Below are 15,609 nucleotides of genomic sequence, written 5' to 3'. Positions count from 1 at the left end.
GTATACATGCCAATCCCAATCGCCCAATTCAGCACACCACCATCCCCACCCCACCGCACTTTTCCCCCCTTGGTGTCCATATGTTCATTCTCTACATCTGTGTCTCAACTTCTGCCCTGCAAACTGGCTCATCTGTACCATTTTTCTAGGTTCCACATGCATGCATTAATATACGATATTTGTTTTTCTCTTTCTGACTTACTTCACTCTGTATGACAGTCTCTAGATCCATCCACGTCTCAACAAATGACTCAATTTCGTTCCTTTTTATGGCTGAGTAATATTCCATTGTATATACGTACCACATCTTCTTTATCCATTCGTCTGTTGATGGGCATTTAGGTTGCTTCCATGACCTGGCTATTGTAAATAGTGCTGCAATGAACATTCGGGTGCGTGTGTCTTTTTGAATTACGGTTTTCTCTGGGTATATGCCCAGTAGTGGGATTGCTGGGTCATATGGTAATTCTATTTTTAGTTTTTTAAGGAACCTCCATATTGTTCTCCATAGTGGCTGTATCAATTTACATTCCCACCAACAGTGCAAGAGGTTTCCCTTTTCTCCACACCCTCTCCAGCATTTGTGGTTTGTAGATTTTCTGATGATGCCCATTCTAACAGGAGTGAGGTGATACCTCATTGTAGTTTTGATTTCCATTTCTCTAATAATTAGTGATGTTGAGCATCTTTTCATGTGCTTCATGGCCGTCTGTATGTCTTCTTTGGAGAAATGTCTATTTAGGTCTTCTGCCCATTTTTGGATTGGGGTGTTTGTTTCTTTAATATTGAGCTGAATGAGCTGTTTATATATTTTGGAGATTAATCCTTTGTCCGTTGATTCATTTGCAAATATTTTCTCCCATTCTGAGGGTTGTCTTTTCGTCTTGTTTATGGTTTCCTTTGCTGTGCAAAAGCTTTGAAGTTTCATTAGGTCCCACTTGTTTATTTTTGTTTTTATTTCCATTATTCTAGGAGGTGGATCAAAAAAGATCTTGCTGTGATTTATGTCAAAGAGTGTTCTTCCTATGTTTTCCTCTAAGAGTTTTATAGTGTCCAGTCTTATATTTAGGTCTCTAATCCATTTTGAGTTTATTTTTGTGTATGGTGTTAGGGAGTATTCTAATTTCATTCTTTTACCGGTAGCTGTCCAGTTTTCCCAGCACCACTTATTGAAGAGGCTGTGATTTCTCCATTGTATATTCTTGCCTCCTTTATCAAAAATAAGGGGACCATATGTGTATGGGTTTACGTCTGGGCTTTCTCTCCTGTTCCATTGCTCTATATTTCTGTTTTTGTGCCAGTACCATACTGTCTTGACTACTGTAGCTTTGTAGTATTGTCTGAAGTCAGGGAGCCTGATTCCTCCAGCTCTGTTTTTCTTCTCAAGATTGCTTTGGCTGTTCGGGGTCTTTTGTGTTTCCATACAAATTGTGAAATATTTTTGTTCTAGTTCTCTGGAAAATTCCATTGGTAGTTTGATAGGGATTGCATTGAATCTGTAGATTGCGTTGGGTAGTAGAGTCATTTTCACAATGTTGATTCTTCCAATCCAAGAACATGGTATATCTCTGTATCTGTTTGTGTCATCTTTGATTTCTTTCATCAGTGTCTTATAGTTTGTTGAGTAAACGTCTTTTGTCTCCTTAGGTAGGTTTATTCCTAGGTATTTTATTCTTTGTGTTGCAGTGGTAAATGGGAGTGTTTCCCTAATTTTTCTTTCAGAATTTTCATCTTTAGTGTATAGGAATGAAAGAGATATCTGTACGTTAATTTTGTATCCTGCAACCTTACCAGTTCGTTGATTAACTCTAGTAGGTTTCTGGTAGCATCTTTAGGATTCTCTATGTATAGTATCATGTCATCTGCAAACAGTGAGAGCTTAACTTCTTCTTTTCCGATTTGGATTCCTTTTATTTCTTTTTCTTCTCTGATTGCTGTAGCTAAAAATTCCAAAAGTGTGTGGAATAATAGTGGTGAGAGTGGGCAACCTTGTCTTGTTCCTGATCTTGGTGGAAATGATTTCACTTTTTCACCATTGAGAACGATGCTGGCTGTGGGTTTGTCATATATGGCCTTTATTATGTTGAGGAAAGTTCCCTCTATGCCTACTTTCTGGAGGGTTTTTATGATAAATGGGTGTTTAATATTGTCGAAAGCATTTTCTGCATCTATTGAGATGACCATATGGTTTATATCCTTCAGTTTTTTAATATGGTGTATCACATTGATTTGCATGTATTGAAGAATCCTTGCATCCCTGGGATAAACCCCACTTGATCATGGTGTATGATCCTTTTAAGGCGCTGTTGGATTCTGTTTGCTAGTATTGTGCAGTGGATTTTTGCAGCTATGTTCATCAGTGATATTGACCTGTAGTTTTCTTTCTTTGTGACATCTTTGTCTGGTTTTGGTGTCAGGGAGATGGTGGTCTCATAGAATAAGTTTGGGAGAGTTCCTCCCTCTGCTATATTTTGGAAGAGTTTGAGAAGGATAGGTGTTAACTCTTCTCTAAATGTTTGATAGAATTTGCCTGTGAAGCCATCTGGTCCTGGGCTTTTGTTTGTTGGAAGATTTTTAATCACAGTCTCAAGTTCAGTACTTGGGATTGGTTTGTTTGTAGTTTCTATTTCTTCCTGGTTCAGTCTTGGAAGGTTGTGCTTTTCTAAGAATTTGTCCATTTCTTCCAGGTTGTCCATTTTATTGGCATATAGTTGCTTGCAGTAATCTCTCATGATCCTTTGTATGTCTGCAGTGTCAGTTGTTACTTCTCCTTTTTCATTTGTAATTCTATTGATTTGAGTCGTCTCCCTTTTTTTCTTGATGAGTCTGGCTAATGGTTTATCAATTTTGTTTATCTTCTCAAAGAACCAGCTTTTAGTTTTTTTGATCTTTGCTGTTGTTTCCTTCATTTCTGTTTCATTTATTTCTGGTCTGATCTTTATGATGTCTTTCCTCTGCTGACTTTGTTTTTGTTTTTTTTTTTTTTTTTCTCTAATTGCTTTAGGTGTAAGGTTAACTTGTTTATTTGAGATATTTCTTGTTTCTTGAGGTAGGATTGTATTGCTATAAACTTCTCTCTTAGAACTGCTCTTGCTGCATCCCATAGGTTTTGGGTCTTCATGTTTTCATTGTCATTTGTTTCTAGGTATTTTTTTATTTCCTCTTTGATTTCTTCAGTGATGTCTTGGTTATTAAGTAGTGTATTGTTGAGCGTCCATGTGTTTCTATTTTTTACAGATTTTTTTCCTGTAATTGATATCTAGTCTGATAGCATTGTTGTCAGAAAAGATACTTGATACGATTTCAATTTTCTTATATTTACCAAGGCTTGATTTGTGACCCAAGGTATGATCTATCCTGGAGAATGTTCCAGGAGCACTTGAGAAAAAGTGTATTCTGTTGTTTTTGGATGGAATGTCCTCTAAATATCAATTAAGTTCATCTTGTTTAATGTAACATTTAAAGCTTGTGTTTCCTTATTTATTTTCATTGTGGATGATCTGTTCATTGGTGAAAGAGGGGTGCTAAAGTCCCCTACTAGGATTCTGTTACTGTCGATTTCCCCTTTTATGGCTGTTAGGATTTGCCTTATGTATTGAGGTGCTCCTATGTTGGGTGCATAAATATATACAATTGTTATATCTTCTTCTTGGATTGATCCCTTGATCATTATGTAGTGTCCTTCTTTGTCTCCTGTAATAGTCTTTATTTTAAAGTCTTTTTTGTCTGATATGAGAATTGCTACTCTAGCTTTCTTTTGATTTCCATTTGCATGGAATATCTTATTCCATCCCCTCACTTTCCATCTGTATGTGTCCCTATGTCTGAAGTGGGTCTCTTGTAGACCACATACATACCGGTCGTGTTTTCGGATCCATTCAGCCAGTCTGTGTCTTTTGGTTGGAGCATTTAATCCATTTACATTTAAGGTAATTATTGATATGTATGTTCTTATTACCATTTTCTTAATTGTTTTGGGTTTCTTATTGTAGGTCTTTTCCTTCTCTTGTGTTTCCTGCCTAGAGAAGTTCCTTTAGCATTTGTTGTAAAGCGGGTTTGGTGGTGCTGAATTCTCTTAGCTTTTGCTTGTCTGTAAAGGTTTTAATTTCTCTGTCGAATCTGAACGAGATCCTTGGTGGGTCGAGTAATCTTGGTTGTAGCTTTTCCCCTTTCATTACTTTAAATATGTCCTGCCAGTCCCTTCTGGCTTGCAGAGTTTCTGCTGAAAGTTAAGCTGTTAACCTTATGGGGATTGCCTTGTATGTTATTTGTTGTTTTTCCCTTGCTGCTTTTAATATTTTTTCTTTGTATTTAATATTTGATAGTTTGATTAATATATGTTTTGGCATGTTTCTCCTTGGGTTTATCTTGTATGGGACTCCCTGCGCTTCCCGGACTTGATTAAAAATATCCTTTCCCATATTAGGGAAGTTTTCAACTAAAATCTCTTTAAATATTTTCTCAGTGTCTTTCTTCTTCTCTTCTGCTTCTGGGACCCCTATATTCGAATGTTGGTGTGTTTAATGTTTTCCCAGAGATGTCTCAGATTGTCCTCAATTCTTTTCATTCTTTTTTCTTTATTTTGCTTTGCAGTAGTTATTTCCACTATTTTATCTTCCAGGTCATTTATCCATTCTTCTGCCTCAGTTATTCTGCTATTGTTTCCTTCTAGAGAATTTTTAATTCCATTTATTGTGTTGTTCATCATTGTTTGTTTGCTCTTTAGTTCTTGTAGGTCCTTGTTAAACGTTTCTTGTCTATTCTCCATTCCAGTTCCAAGATTTGGGATCATCATTACTCTGAATTCTTCTTCAGGTAGACTGCCTATTTCCTCCACATTTGTTTGGTCTGGTGGGTTTTTACCTTGCTCCTTCATCTGCTGTGTGTTTCTGTGTCTTCTCATTTGGCTTTGGGGACTGTGTTTGGGGTCTCCTTTTCAGAGGCTGCAGATTCGTAGTTCGCGTTGTATTTGGTGTCTGCCCCCAGTGGCTAAGTTTGGTTCAGTGGGTTGTGTAGGCTTTCTGATGGAGGGGACTGGTGCCTGTGTTCTGGTGGGTGTGTCTGGATCTTGTCTTTCTGGTGGACAGATCCGCATCTGGTGGTGTGTTTTGGGGTGTCTGTGACCTTATTGTGATTTTTGGCAGCCTCTCTGCTAATGGGTGGGCCTGCATTCCTGTCTTGCTAGTTGTTTGGCATGGGATGTCCAGCACTGGATCTTGCTGGTCTCTGAGTGGAGCTGGTTCTTAGCGTTGAGACGGATATCTCTGGGAGAGCTTTCGCTATTTGATATTACAAGGTGCCAGAGGTCTCTGGTAGACCAATGTCCTGAACTCGGCTCTCCCACCTCAGAGGCACAGGCTTGACACCCGGCTGGAGCACCAAGACCCTGTCAGCCACACAGCTGGGGGTGAGAGCAAGAGGTAGCTTTGGTACATCTCAAAGACCACCCATGAGGTGCACTGACCACTTTCTCTCCAGAAGTGAAGAAAACAAAATTCAGACTTTGGCTAGTCAACCACTTTGGTAGCCAGCCTCCAAGATGGACCTAATTATCCCCTAATTATCTCCCAGTCTCCATGTACCAGTGTGGCTCCTCGCACTTGAAAAGGGTTGACTGTTTAACTAATAAGAAATTGCAGAAATGACAAAGTGCAGCTTCCAAAGTTATAAAAGACATTGCAGCTTCTGCTTTGGTTTCTGCTAGATCACTCATCCTGGGGTAAGCCAGCTGCCATGTCATGAGGACACTCAAGCAGCCCTAAGGAGAGATCCATGTGGCAAGGAACTGAGGCCTCTTACCTACAGCCACGTGAGTGAGTCATCTCAGAAGTCAAAAGATTTAATTTTTTAAATTTTTGGTTGTGTTGGGTCTTCGTTGCTGCACAGGGTTTCTCCAGTTGTTACTAGAGAAGCAGGGGTTACTCTTCGTTGTGGTGCACGGGCTTCTCCTTGCAGTGGTTTCTCTTGTTGTGGAGTATGGGCTCTAGGTGCATGGGCTTCAATAGTTGTGTCATGCAGGCTCAATAGTTGTTGCTTGCAGGCTCTAGAGCACAGGCTCAGTACTTGTGGCACACGGGCTTAGTTGCACTGCGGCATGTGGGATCTTCCCAGACCAGGGATGGAACCCCTGTTCCCTGCATTGGCAGGCAAATTCTTACCCACTGTGCCACCAGGGAAGTCCAGTGTGCTCTTTTTTAAACCTAGTCTGTTTTCATTATTTTCTATCTTAACGATTCTGTATTAAAGAAAAAAAAAATAATACTCCTTTCTACCCCTCCTCTTTGAGGATTAAATATGAAGAAGTATGTCTTATTTATTAACCTCAAATTTTCACCTTACTTTTAAGAAGTAATCACAATGTCAAGTATTTAATACTTTTCACTTCCACCTTGAAAAGCATGGCTATTAAAGTGCTAATACAATTACCTTCCCTCGTCTATCTTTTTTAGTTTTTGTTATGTATAAAAAACAACGAAAAACATGCATGGTTTGTAAGGAAATGACAAATTTCAGAAAATTCAGCATCTGAATACACTCTAAACATAGCTTCTAGATAAAGACACAGAAAATTGCCAGATACTCAGAGGCCCCCTGGTCCCATTCTAGTGACTCCCCTTAAGGTTTAATATTGTTCTGGTATCTAACAAAAAGATAACTTTACCTGTATTTTGTATTTTATATAAATGTTATGGCACAGTAAAATCACTTTTGGATTGGGCTTTTTTTATTTTATGTTGTTTGTGAATATGCCTATATGGTTGCCTGTTGTTGTGATCATGCATTGCCACTGTTGCATAGGATTCCATAATGTAAATATTTAACTATTAATTAATTTATTCCAATGTGTATTACAATATGAGTGATTTTCAGTTTGTGTCTATTGAGAACAGCACTGGTATATAAATTCTAGAACTTGAGCTTTGGTGGTGTGTGTATAAATTATTGTTCAGTATACACGTAGTAGTAAAATTTTCGAGTCATAGCTTTCTTGTGTTTATCTTTTTAGATATTTCTAAATATTTTCAAAACATTTGTATGATTTTTCATCTTCAGCAGCAGTGAATGAGATTCAAGGATTATACACATTCTTGTCAAACTTGATAATACCTGTCATTTTCATTTGAACTTTCTGGTTGGTGAGTGATAATTCCAGGTATCACGCTTTTGCATTTAATTGACTACTAAGAAGCCAAGCATCTTTTGATATGATTACTTAACATTCTGTACTCTCTTTTTTGAAATATCTTTTGGTATATTTCCCCCATTTTGCTATTCCATTATCTTCTTATTGAAGACTTCCTTTTTTTTAACATCTGAAGACTTCTTATTTAGGAGTTTTTAATACATGCTTGAGATGAGTTCTTCTCTCTTTCTGTCTCTCCTTCTCTTTCTTTAGATGAGTGTCAGTTTTTAATGTTAATAACATCTAATTTGTTATTTTCCTCTTTATTTATTTAGTCTTATTTCTATTTATTTATGTAGTCTTCTTACCTGTAGCAGAACACATTATTTATTCTAAACCACAAATATGTTTTCATTTCTTCAATAAATGTAATTATTAAGCTTTAAATTTAAGTTAACTTTCTAAACTAAATATGTTGTATCGTAGTGAGCATTAATTTTTCTATGACAGCTGAAAGGTTACATTTATTCAGAAAATGTTGTATCAGCTTTCTTTTCATTTGCTCCTACTTCTCATTGATTCACAGTGGTAAACATCACTTCATCCATGGATCTGACTTTTCTCTGATTTCTCATGGTCATTCTCACTAATTCGTCTTGCCTCCTGAAATCTTTAGCAATCCCATTATTCCACAGAAGGAAAAACCTTCCTTGGGCCTTTTTCCTCAGAAGATTGATTATTCCCACATTTTAAATGGAGGATTGCAATAAGTTAGGAGAAAATGCCACAAGGGTCTCTCATTTTTTTTTTTTTCACATCCTGTATCAGCCTCTGCTTGCACTCTCTGTTCAAAGATATTTGTGCAACACATTGATGGAAGATGCCACTTGTTTCTCTCCTTGGGGAAAAGACAGATTAATTACCTAACAAATAAAATAAAGAGAGTGTCTTGCTCTTTTCAAATGTTGGACAGGATTGCTTGCATCCTAATTTAAATATTTCAGGTGACTGAAGCTTAAGATTCCTAAGCTTTAATCCATACTTGCACCATGCACAGCACCCAACAGGAGAGCTTTACATAACACCATGAGACACTTGTGTGCAAGTGGAACAGATACAAATATAAAACTATTGCTGTCTTCTTGTGTCATAAAAATGATTTTTTGTCTCATTTAAAATATTTTTTTCTAAAATCCAAAAAACCTCTCAGGCTAAAATATTGTTATTTCAAATATGGTAAAATCGAAGACCCTTCAAATTTCTTTCCAGTTTTGTTGATGATGGGATGCCGTCAGAGATATGACTTCATTAAACACAATAGGTAAGATTCCTTCATAGGCCTGATTGGGGAATATGAAAATAAACCCCAGAAAAATCTGGACATTTTCTAGTTCTCAAATATTGGTTAAGATGGTAGAAAGGGCCCTTCATTGTCCTATATGTTAATGCAGATCAATTGTGAGAGGTGGGGATAAAACAAGCAGCCTAAATATCCTTTATGTTTGTTGTACTACTAGTAGAAAGAGGAAGGGTCAACATGTCACCATGGTTGATATAGCAAATAAGCTGCTTGAAACTACACAGAAATGTACCTGCTTGTATTTTCTGTGCAGTTACCCTCTCTTTTGGTGTGCCCTGATACCTCCCTCAACTTATGTACCAACTCCAGCAGCATTAAGCAGAAATCCAAAGAAATCTATTCTTTGGAATTATGAGGAAGGGAAGAGTCAAACATTTTATAACATGCTCTATACAAGGATACACGTCACCATCCTTATCTATGCCATGCCATGCATGGAGGGTCAGTAGGTTCAGGGGATTCTGGAAGCACCAAGTTCTGTGGGGTTAATCACAGTTGCATTCATGGGCAGTAAAAGAGAAGGGCCTTATCTTGGTCACTTTCTCAATGCTAGTAGCTACAAAAAGAAGAGGATAGCAGACATCTTAGGGAGAAGAACCAACATTAAAGGAAATGTCCTAATTACTCTAGGCAACCTCTCATGGTGGCCTCCCATAACTCCTCAAATCCCTACATACTTGCACAAGGGATAGTGTAATATTACTGGAGTGTCTGACTGCAGATTAACATTATTTTTGTTGAAAAAAATAAAAATAGGTTCAAGTGATAGGGTTTGAAAAGTGTTCACAGTGTGAGGGAAACTATTGTAACAGTGTGGACAGAACCCTTTGGATGGATTCATCATGTTTTTTTTTTTGTTTGTTTGTTTTTTGCTGCTTCAGAATCTGTAGTAGCGATTGGTGTGTTCCATGATACATCCCCGCTTCTTATAAGTTTTAGATGGAATACCCCATTAGGAAGAAGTGCACGTAAGGAAGATTAGTGAGTCAAACTCCTCTGCCCTCTGTCAGCAGTGGGTGCAAAGGGATTTAGACCAAGTGCTTTCATCCTTTGATTTGCAAAGTTTTCACTATATGAATGATGTTTTGTTTGTTTGCAGGTCAGGAGCCTTGGTCTCAATATCCCTGTTTAAAAAGTGTTATCACGTGTCTGCCAGAAAGAATTGCTGATGATACTGGGAAAAATTGAGAGTTATCCTTAACAATTAAGGGTTTTGTAGCAACATGGATGGACCTAGAGATTGTTATACTGAGTGAAGCAAGTCAGACACAGAAAGACAGATATCATATGATATTGCTTATATGAGGAATCTAAAAAAGAAAAAAAAAGGTACAAATGAACTTATTTACACAACAGAAATAGAATCATGGATATAGAAAACAAACTTATGGTTACCAGGGGATAAGTGGGGAAGGGATAAATTGGGAGATTGGGACTGACTTATACACACTACTATATATAAAATAGAGAAAGACCTGCTTTATAGCACAGGGAACTCTACTCAGTGGTCTGTACTGGCGTATACGGAAAAAGAATCTTATAAAAAAAAAAAAAAACAAGGGTTTTGGGATTATATAATAAATATAAATGTGCAAACCTTTAACATGAAAGGAAAAATCAGTTAACTCTGTGGTCCCTGTTATGGTGTAAATATTTTGTACCTCTAATTTTAAACTTTTGAAACCCAGCTCCCATGTTGATGGTATTAGGAGGTGGGGCTTTTGGGAGGTGATTAGGTTATGAGGCCAGAGACCTCAAACATGGGATTAGTGACCTAATAAATGTAGCACACAGAAGACCTTATGCCCATTCCATGATTTCATTGCCGAGCGAGAAGACCCACACTATGAACCAGAAATTGGTCCCTCGTCAGACACTAAGTCAGCTGGCAACTTGTTCTTTTTTTAAAAAAATTAATTAGATAATTAATTAATTAATTTTTTGGCTGTGTTGGGTCTTTGGTGCGGTGCGCGGGCTTCTCATTGAGTGGCTTCTCTTGTTGTGGAGCACGGGCTCTAGGCGTGTGGGTTTCAGTAGTTGTGGCTCACGGGCTCAGTAGTTGTGGCCTGTGGACTCTAGAGCACAGGCTCAGTATTTGTGGTGCACGGGCTTAGTTGTTCCATGGCATGTGGGATCTTCCTGGACCAGGGCTCGAACCCTTGTCCCCTTTATTGGTAGGCAGATTCTTAACCACTGCACCTCCAGGGAAGCCCCTGGTTACTTGTTCTTGAACTTTTCAGCCTCAGCAATTATGAGAAAACAAAAATATTCTGTTGTTTATAAAATACCAAGTCTCTCGTATTTTGTTTTAGCAGTCAAAGAGCTGGCTGAGGAGAAATATCTGTGAGCTTGAAGACATATCAGGAGAAACCTTTAAATCTCAAAAGAAAAGAGAAAATGGGCAGGAAAGAAATCAACAGAACAGAGTAATCAATAATTGTGGAACAATGAAAAATGCTGTGACCTATACATAATGGGTATAGCAGGAGGAGAATAAAGATAATAAAGAACAGAAAATATTTTTTTTAAAAATGACTGAGAATCTCCCCAAATGAATGTCTGACACTAAATCCACAACATCCAAACTTAGAAGAACATATGAATAGTAAAGAAAACTGACCAATATCTCTCAGGAACATCAATGCAAAAATCCTCAACAAAATATTACCAAATCGAATCCAACAATATTTTGAGAGAATTTTATATCATGAATGAGAGGAAATAATCCCAGGTATGAAAGGCTTGCTCAACATTCTAGAATCAAATAATTATATCCATCACATCAACACCTTAAAGACAATCATTAGCATATCAATAGATTCAGAAGAACTTTGAAAAAATCTAACACCCATTCTTCATAAAAAACTCTCAGTTAAAGAAATAGACTGGAGCTTTCTCAAGTTGATAACAAAGATTTACAGGAAACTTTTATCTTACATCATGATTAATGGTCAAAACCATGAAGCTTTTCCACTAAGTTCAGGTAAAAGCAAGGATGTCCCCTTTCATGACTCCTTTTCCATATTTTACTCCAAGTCCTTGCTAATGCAATAAGGCACGAAAATAAATAAAACAAATACAGATTGGGTAGAAAAAAATGAAAGCAACCTAAATAAAATGTGGACCAATATACTTTATGGACACCTCACCAAAGAAAATAGACACTAAGCATATAAGTATACAGAAGAATAATCCAGATTACATGCTGCCATGACAAAGCAAATTAAAAATACAATTACATACCACTATGTAACACTTAGAATGGCTAAAATGTGAACAATGACAAGAACAAATTCTGTAGGAGATGTGGAACAATAGGAAATGTCATTTGTCATTGGTGGAAATGAAAAATAATACAGCTACTTTGGTAGTCTGATTGACACTTGCTAGAATATTGAGCATTCCCTTACTGTACAATCTGTCAAGTGTTCTCATGGATATTTACTGAAAGTAGTTTAAAAAACATACTTCCAGAGGAAAACCTGCATATGGATATTTATAGCACCTAATTCAATATTGCCAAAATGTGAATGAAACTAAGGTGTCCTCCAATAGGTGAATGAAATGATATAGTATTAATATATTCTGGGAATGGGATAATATTGAGCACTAAAAAAGTAAGCTATCAAGCCATATAAAGAGATGGGAATTCTTTTTTTTTTTTTTTTCTTTTGAAATATAGGTGATTTTCTTTATTTTGAAATTTAAATTTTATTGGAGTATAGTTGATTTACAGTGTTGTGTTCATTTCAGCTGCACAGCAAGTGATTCAGTTACACATATGCATATATTCATTCTTTTTCAGATTCTTTTCTGATAACGGTATTCCCAGAATACTGAGTAGAGCTCCCTGTGCTATACAGTAGGTCCTTGTTGCTTATGTGTTATATATAGTCATATTCGTATGTTTACCCCAAGCTCCTGATTTATCCCTACCCCCCACCTCTCCCCTTTGGTAACCATAAGTTTGTTTTCCAAGTCTGTGAGTCTGCCTCTGTTTTGTAAGTTAGTTCATTTGTATCAATTTTTAGCTTCCACCTAGAAGTGATATCACCCAATATTTGTCTTACTCTGTCTGACTTACTTCACTTAGTACAATCATCTCTAGGTCCATCCATGTTACTGCAACTGGCATTATTTTCTTCTATTTTATGGCTGAGTCATATTCCTTTATATATATGTATCACATATTCTTTACCTATATTCATATGTTGATGGACATTTTGGTTGCTTCCATGTCTTCGCTATTGTAAAGAGTGTTGCAGTGAACATTGGGGAAGATGTGTCTTTTCGATTTATGCTTTCCTCCAGATATGCACACAGGAGTGAACTTGCTGGATCATCTGGTAGCTCTATTTTATTTTATTTTATTTTACTTCATTTCATTTAAGTTTCAATTTTGTTGGAATAGAGTTGATTTACAATGTTGTGTTACTTTCTGCTGCACAGCACAGTGAAGCAGTTATACATATGTCCAATCCTTTTTGGATTCCTTTCCCATACAGGTCATTACAGAGTATTGAGTAGAGTTCCCTGTGCTATACAGTAAGCCCTTATTTGTTATCTCTTTTATATATAGTGGTGTGTATATGTCAATCCCAATTTCCAATTTATCCCTCCCACCTCCTCTTACTCTGGTAACCTCCATTCTGTGCTCCATAGTGGTTGTTACCAATTGGCATTGCCACCGATAGCATAGAATTGGTGGCGCAGTGGTTAAGAATCTGCCTGCCAGTTCAGGGGACACAGGTTCGAGCCCTGGCCCGGGAAGATCTCACATGCCACAGAACAAGTAAGCCCGTGCACCACAACTACTCAGTCTGCGCTCTAGAGCCCACGAGCCACAACTACTGAAGCCTGTGTGCCTACAGCTTGTGCTCCACAACAAGAGAAGCCACCACAAAGAGAAGGCTTCGTACCACAACGATGAGTAGTCCCCGCTTGTTGCAACTATAGAAATGCCACGCGCAGCAACGAAGACCCAACGCAGATTAAAAAAAAAAATAAGTAGTAGATTTCTCTTTTTTCCACACCCTCTGAAGCATTTCTTGTTTGTAGACATTGTGATGATGGCTATTCTGAGTGGTTCCAGGTGATACTTCTTTGTACATCTGATTTGCATTTGTCTAACATAAAGCAATGGTGAGTATCTTCATATGTGTTTTTTTTTTTTTTTTTTGAACAGTGTCAGTAAGATTGATCCCTTGAAAAAGGGTTATTGAAAGGTTGCCTTGTTTTGAAGTCTACTTCGATTACCTACCCCAAGACATTTTTTGAGGGCTGTTGTCATTTACAGCTCCCCAGGCGTTGTGAATATGAAGTGCGTATAAGGTCCAGTTTTAGAATTGTTGTTATGGGAAACAGAAGGCGGCAGGATTTCTACTGTCCCTCTCTGGTTACTGACACAACCTTAGATGTAGGGCAAGTCCTGTTCTTGGGTATTAAATTAGAGTGGAATGTGCCTGACCAAACATGTAAGGGCTTCTGTCCCATTCCTTCTTCCCCCTTACCCTTCATCCCCCGAACAAGTATAAACCCCTGCAAAATCACCTGTTGAGGGTGCTGTCTTGTAGAGTGGGATGACCCTTACGAAGGAGTCGGGAGGTCGGAACCCAAACACCAGGATATGTTGAGAGCAGGTGATTTTCCAAATGTCATCCAGCCCAGAGAGTCCACCATCCTTTGGGTGTCAGAGGGTTGGTTTAGTAGTATGAGGGCACACTTAGACCTGGAGATAGTGATCCCATGCAGAGGGGACCAGGTACTACATGTTCAAGGGGGGCGAATTAGCTGGCATATCCTCCCGAGGTCCTCAGGCCCACAACAGTCCAGCCTTGGGACCAAATTGTGTCTGTGTCCAGGGATGTGACACTAGTACATTCACTGCGACTAAACAAATTTAGTGATCATTTTTCTTTTCTTTAATTTAATTTTAAATTTATAATGGAGTATATAGTTGATTTATCATGTTGTGTTCATTTTTGACATACACCAACATGATTCATTTATACAGAGATAACTATATATTCTTTTTAGAATTATTTTCCCAGTGAGGTTACTAAAGGGTGTTGAGAAGAGTTCCAAGTTCTCTACAGCAGGTCCATGTTGATTACAAGTTTTCTCTCTGTAAATATGTATATACTAACTCCAACCTCATGATTTATACCTCCAACACACCTTTCCAGTTTGGTAACCAGAAGTTTGTGTTCTAAGTCTGGGACTCTGTTTCGGTGTTGTAAGATAGTACCTTTCTATCAATTTTTAGATTCCACCGATAAGTAATATCATATGATATTTTTCATTGCCTGATTTATGACACTTAGTATGAATGTATGTAGGTCCTTCTGAGTGGCCCTAAATGGCCTTATTTCATTCACTTCATGGCTGAGTAATATTCCATTGTACATATCTACCATAATTTCTTTATCCATTCTTCCTTCCAAGGACTTTTAGGTCGCTTCCGAGTAGAGGCTCTTGTAAACAGGGCTGCATAAATTTTAGAGTGCCTGGGTCCTGTCAATTTACGTTTTTTCCAAGATACAGGCCCAGGAGTGGAAGCGCCATATGCTCTGAAACTCTGGTTTTTAGATTTTTAAGGAATCACCACCCACTTCTCCAGAGTGGCTGTTAGCAATTTACATTCCCACCATCAGCTTGTCAGGGTTCCCTTTTCTCCACGCCCTGTCCTGCATTTCAGGTTTTACAGTTTGTGAGGTTGGCCATTCTGACTGGTGTGAAGTGATATCTCTTTGTAGTATTAATTTACATTGCCCGTCTGTTTTGTTGGTCAAAAATGGAGTAAGGGTTTTTCCTGAATATATTAAGGAATAACGCATACGGCCTTTTCGGCAAACTGCATCACTGGGGATGTTCAGCAGCTTTGCATGTGCTTTAATGACGAGTGCAAACTACCCCTTGAAATCCCTTTCCTGCAATTCTGCCTTGCTTACAAGGCCTTTACGAATACTTGGCTCAAGAAATGACTCCATTAGAGGTGTCCATTACAACCCTGCATGTTTGTGAATTGCAGTGCCCCTGAGCACCGGTTTTCAACTTGTTTAGGGAAGCAGACACAAAGGGGCAGGATTTCTACAGACCCATTCCAGTTACTGGGACACCTGAAGGA

This window comes from Eschrichtius robustus, chromosome 7, assembly GCF_028021215.1.
Source record: "Eschrichtius robustus isolate mEscRob2 chromosome 7, mEscRob2.pri, whole genome shotgun sequence".
Lineage (NCBI taxonomy): Eukaryota > Metazoa > Chordata > Mammalia > Artiodactyla > Eschrichtiidae > Eschrichtius > Eschrichtius robustus.
This window is presented reverse-complemented; position numbering follows the sequence as displayed.